Source organism: Chiloscyllium plagiosum, unplaced genomic scaffold (assembly GCF_037043375.1).
Source record: "Chiloscyllium plagiosum isolate Xiang-an unplaced genomic scaffold, Cpla_swu_hap1 HiC_scaffold_8, whole genome shotgun sequence".
Taxonomy (NCBI): Eukaryota; Metazoa; Chordata; class Chondrichthyes; order Orectolobiformes; family Hemiscylliidae; genus Chiloscyllium; species Chiloscyllium plagiosum.
The window spans coordinates 97997236-98003195 of NW_028270146.1; the positions used below are offsets into that span (position 1 = coordinate 97997236).

The 5960-nt window shown below is 39.2% G+C and overlaps 1 pseudogene; it reads right to left on the reverse strand.

The window, feature by feature from the left end:
• Positions 1–434: 434 nt before the first annotated feature.
• On the reverse strand, positions 435–5693 carry LOC148149470 (putative G protein-coupled receptor 139; annotated as a pseudogene).
• Positions 5694–5960: the final 267 nt, after the last annotated feature.

Genomic DNA, 5960 nt, shown 5'->3' on the forward strand with positions numbered 1-5960 from the left:
CTCAATGTTTGCAAACTCTCAGTGATGTTACATCAGCAGAATAGCTGCAGAACTTCGGGGTTCATTATATTGGTCACCGCTTACCCTTTCAAAGGACATTCATAAGCAATTAATGGGTGAAATGAACAGTACAGATTTAATTTAAAAATGTAAGCATTAATAAAACAGACACAATTGCAGCAAAGTAACTCTTGCAAAGATTCTACTTGATTTTAATCAGTGTGACAAAATGGATGTATCTGATACAATTACAGGATCCAGATATTGTTCAATTCCAGCCTTAATCACCAAATCAATCGAAATATATTCAGTGATCTGAAATTGAAATATTTGTTGAGTCAATGGCATGGTCAAGAAACATTTAAATCAATTCAGGAATCTCATTTTCCACCATGTTCAACACACAATTGTAAAAAAGGTCAGAGTTGCACCCCTTAAAACATGGGCATTTGATTGAAATCTTTCAATCATTTCAGTAATTTCCCAATTACAGTGAATGGGTATTTGACTACATCCTTCAGCTGCTCTCTGAATTTAGTCTGGGTCACTGCATAAATACAGGTGTTGGTGCAGGTACTCAAAAGCTGCAGCATGTAGCCTGATTGTTCAGTGATATATGCAGGATCATGGGGACCTGTATAATCATAAATATTCGCAATTCGCCAATAAAGGAAATACACAACATTTGTCATCCATAACAGTATAAAACTGCCTGATATGGTAAAGAGTAAAATGATGGATTTCCTGCGACTCTCCATCTCTGGGTCAGTGTGATTCACTTTCTTGCTGTGACACAGTAGCTTCCTGCGGAGTCTGCTAGTCACTAAAATGTGTCTGACAGTCAGAGCATTGAGTAGTAAAATCAGAATGAATGGGAGGAAAGGGTTTAAAATAATACAGCTGAAGTCAAATATTATCCAGACAGTTTCTGTATGAAAACTTTCTGAGACAACTCCTCCCCAAGGTACATTGTCAATTACATATTCAGGTTCATATACAAAATACCAAGGAATGTTTTTCAAGCAGAATAGCACACTCACTGTTGTAATGACCACAACTGCTGCTTTCTTTGTGCAATACATTGATTGCAATTTCTGGCAACAAATTGCAACAAATCGATCAAATGTGAAAGTGACGGTGAACCAAACAGAAATATCTGTGGCTGCAGAAAGCAGGACAAGCAAGAGAGAAACAATGGATGTGATGTTCAAGTAGGTACCTGGGAAATGAAAGGGAATAACTGTAAACAGTATCACATCAATGAAAACGACCAGAAGATCAGCTGCTGCCATGGACACCAGGTAGTGAGTGACACATCTTGAGAGTCCGCACTTTCCTTGTGATAGGATCAGAATAGCTACTGCGTTAACTGGAACAAATGCAAAAAGAAAGAAGGGAGATATAGATGGAAATTATCAATGATAAACATTAATAGCTTCGAGTTATTGAATAGATTTGGCTCAGTGACACTAGTGAGATAATTCCAACATGCCAGTACATTCTATATAAGACATTGCTACTAATGTCAACTCTGAACAGCCTAACACTTACCTTAACTTTGTGCCTCTCATTTTGTACTCCCTTATCAAAGGAAATAATCCCTTACCTACTGCACAATATTTTTTAATCATTTAAACTGGAAAAAATTGCATTAATATTACTGCTTTTTGAATATATATTACCTGAGTTTGTTTTGTAGCCAAAGAAGTACTTTTAATTGTAAGTTCTCTCTCATGTAGAAAATGAAATGACTAACTTTTGCAAGCTTTCACAGATAGTAACATGATTACATCTAGATAATCCATCCTTAAAGAAGACACATTGACCAGAACCTCCTTACACATTTTCATAACCATTCCATTTTTATGTGAGAGGGAAGACAAAGCCCAAATTTCATATCCAATGTGGAATACAGCACATCTGAGAGTACAATACTCCCCTAGTAATGCACTAGCATGACAACCTTATAGCAATGAGGTGCTGATGTGGTACTCACAATGTTTCAGATCAGATGTGAGAGTGTTATCAACTAAGGCATTAATGACTTGAAGGTGATCAGCTCTTATCCCCCTATATTCAAGGTATTACAAGCTAAATCTATGCAACATGACCTCATAATAGACCATAACACCAGAAAACACAGGAATAGAAATTAGGTCATTCACCCCATCGAGACTGCTCTGCTGTTCAATCATGGCTGATAAGTTTCTCAAATACATTTTCCCACTTACTCTCTTAACCTTTGATTCCTTCGATAGTGAAGAACCTATCTATCTCAGCCTTAAATGTACTCAATGACCTGACCTCCACAGCCTTCTGTGGCAACGAATTCCATAGATTCACCACTCCCTGGTTGAAGAAGTTTCTCCTTATAGAATCATAGAATCCCTACAGTGTGGAAACAGACCATTTGGCCCAACAGGTCCATGCTAATCTTCTGAAGAGTAACTCACCCAGACCCATTCCCCTACCATATTGCTCTACATTTACCCCTGACTAATGCACCTAACCTACACATCCCTGAACACTATGGGCAATTTAGCATTGCCAATTCACCTAAACCATACGTCTTTGGACTGCGGGAGGAAACAAGAGCACCCAAAGGAAACCCACGCAGACACGGGAAGAATGTGCAAACTCCATACAATTACGTGAGGCTGGAATTGAACCCCCATCCTTGATGCCCTGAGGCAGCAGTGCTAACCACTGAGCCATCATGCTGCCCCATTCTTATCTCCATTCTGAAAGGTCTTCCCTTTTCTCTAAGACTTTTCCCTCAGGTTCTAGTCACTCCTACCAATGGAAACATCTTCCCAACATCTACTCTGTCCAGGCCATTCAGTATTCTGTATGTTTCAATTAGATCCCCCGTCTTCCTTCTCAACTCATCGAGTATAAAACCAGAATTCTCAAACATTCCTCATATGTTAAGCTTTTCATCCCTGGGACCATTCTCATGAGCCTCCTCTGAACATAATCCAAGGACAGTACACATTTCCTGAGATATGGGGCCCAAAACTGTACACAATATGCCAATGTGGTCTGACCAGAGCCTTATAGAGGCTCTGCTTTTATATTCAAGTCCTGTCAAAATAAATGTCATCATTGCATTTGCTTTTCTAACTACTGACTGAACCTACACGTTTACCTTGAGAGAATCTGGGACTAGAAAACCCAAGTCTCCTTACACTTCAGACTTCTGAATTTTCTCCCCATTTAAAAAAAGTCATCCATGCCTCAATTCTCCCTACCAAAGTGTATTACCTCACACTTTTCCATATTGTACTCCATCTGCAACTTCTTTGCCCTCTGTCCTAATCTGTCCAAATCCATCTGCCTCCTCAATGCTACCTGTCATTCTACCTTTGTATCATCTACAAAATTAGCTGGAATACCGTCAGTTCCTTCATCTAGACTGTTAATGTATAAAGTGAAAAATTGTGGTCCCAACACTGAGCCTTGTGGAACACCACTTGTAGTTGCCATTCTGAGAAGGACCCTTTTGTCCCAACTCTCTGCTTTCTGCCAGACAGCCAGTCTTCTATCCATGCGAGCACCTTGCCTCTAACACCATGGGCCCTTGTCTTGCTCAGTAGCCTCTTCTAAGGCACCTTGTCAAAGGCCTTCTTGAAGTCCAGGTAGATAATATCCATTGGCTGTCCTTGGTCTAACCTGCTCATTATTTCTTCAAAGAATGCTAGAAGATTTGTCAGGCATGACCTCCCTTTGATGAAACCATGCTGACTTTGCTCTATTTCACCATACACTTCCAAACATTCAGAAATCGCATCCTTCACAATGGATTCCAGGATCTTACCCATGACCAAGATTAGGCCAATCAGTCTGTAATTGTCCGTCTTTTGCCTTACTTATATTTTAAACAGGGGTGTCACATTAGCAATTTTCCAGTCCTCTGATTCTAGTGATTTCTGAAAGATCACTACTAACTCTTCTGCTATCTCCCTCATGGTAGTCCATCTGGTCAACCTTCAGGCCATTCAGCTTTTCTAGCAATGTGACACTTCTGATGTCCTCCTGGTGACTCTGTGTAGCACCCATTCCAAGGTTTATTCAATCCCCCCAAACTATGATGTCCACAACTGAATGCAACCTACAGATATGCTCTGTATAGCCTGAACACAATTTCAACACCAATTAATCTTAAGATAAAGGCCAACATTCCATTAGACTTGTGGGAATAACTTGTTGAGCGTATCCATGACATTAAATCATGTCGTATTTGACATAAATTCCCTTCTCATTGACTGTTCCAATCCTTCTTCCATTTACAAAATGCTCTGATCAATCTTTTCTGGACCCTAATTAGATGACAGTGCTGTCTGAGTTGCATTCTCTCACAGTATCCAGCTCTCTTTGCAACTTGCTTCTCCAGACTCACTCAGTGTTGTCAGCAAAGTGAGGCAAGTTTCTGTTTATTCCTTCATCATTGCAATTTTCTCAAGGACAATTCGAGATGGATAATAAATGACAGCTTTATGTGATGCTCAAATCTCACCAACAAATCCCTGAGGGAGCAATACCAGTTACATTTGAAATGTTTGAAACCCATGGTTCTGACTATCTGTCTCCCTCGGTTTGACAAAAACCTCATTCCCAGTCAATAGATTTTCTCCTGATCAATGTTCTCTAATCTAAGACCCCGTGTTAATGTTCTGGGGGCATGAGTTTAAATCCCATCACAGCTGCTGTTTGAGTTTAATATCTGTTAAAAAATTGAATTGAAAATAAGTAATAAGCTCTTGTTTAGTTTTGAATGAGCATGTATCCCAGGAAGGGATAAGAACATGAAACTCACAATCGCAGAATGCAGTTGAAGTGAACCATTGTATTTGAGGGAAAGGGATACAAATATTTGAAGGCGAAGGCAATAGCTAGCGACCAGAGTCGAGAGTGTGGTGCTGGAAAAGCACAGCAGGTCACATAGCATCCAAGGAGCAGGGGAATCGATATTTTGGGCATTAGCCTTTCATCAGGCCTAATGAAGGGCTTATGCCTGAAATGTCGATTCTCCTGTTCTGTGGATGCTGCCTGACCTGCTGTGCTTTTCTAGCACCATACTCTTGATGATGTAAATTATGTAGCAGTAGAAAAACGTCCAGCCTCAATATTCCTGCCAATATGTTGGCTAGGTAAAGCAATTGCTATTTTAGTAACACAATGTGAACCTGTGTTCATCAGGAATTGTGAGAGGTTATTTTCCATGATTGTTCTGACAGTACCTGGTCTAAAAATTTTTAAGCTATTGCTCTTAAGCTATTTAAACAGATGAAATTTTTTAGTCATTCAAACACCTCTTAATTTCAAACCTTTAAGCCCTTTTTTTACCAGTAATTCTTTCCTTTATTTAATCTCTTCCTTCAGACTATCTTTCATTCCAATTCTGCTTATGCTGTTTCAGTATTTAATTAAGTTCAGTAACAGCGTACACAGTATTGTGTGGTTCATATTTACCTTTCATTTCACAAGGATTTAACAGTGAAATTAAGGAAGACGTTCAAGTCACCAGCTCAGTCACAAAACAACATGATCAAAAAGCTCCAGTTCCAATTGTAAGTAAGACATACACCGAAAGGTATTTCCTTCCATTAGAGTTCCTTACCAAGAACCCCAACAACTGCGAGAACAGGGTAGTAAACATCTTCAATTTGATGCAGTATTGTTGGCTCACGCATTTTCTGTGAGATGTATCAGATCCCACTAAAGTTGTAGACAATAAAAGTTGCCTGATCTCATTCAGAGAAACCTTATATTTATACAGGAGGGAATTCTGCAATTGAGACGTTCGTTAGAAATATTAGTTACACTTCATAAAGCAAGTAAGTGGAGACAGTCATGTGAAAATTCATCTGTTTATGATAGAATAAAATATTTACACCATCTATGGCAAAGAACAATTTCCTGAATTGCCTCAAAGAGACATAAGGAAATTTACATAGAGG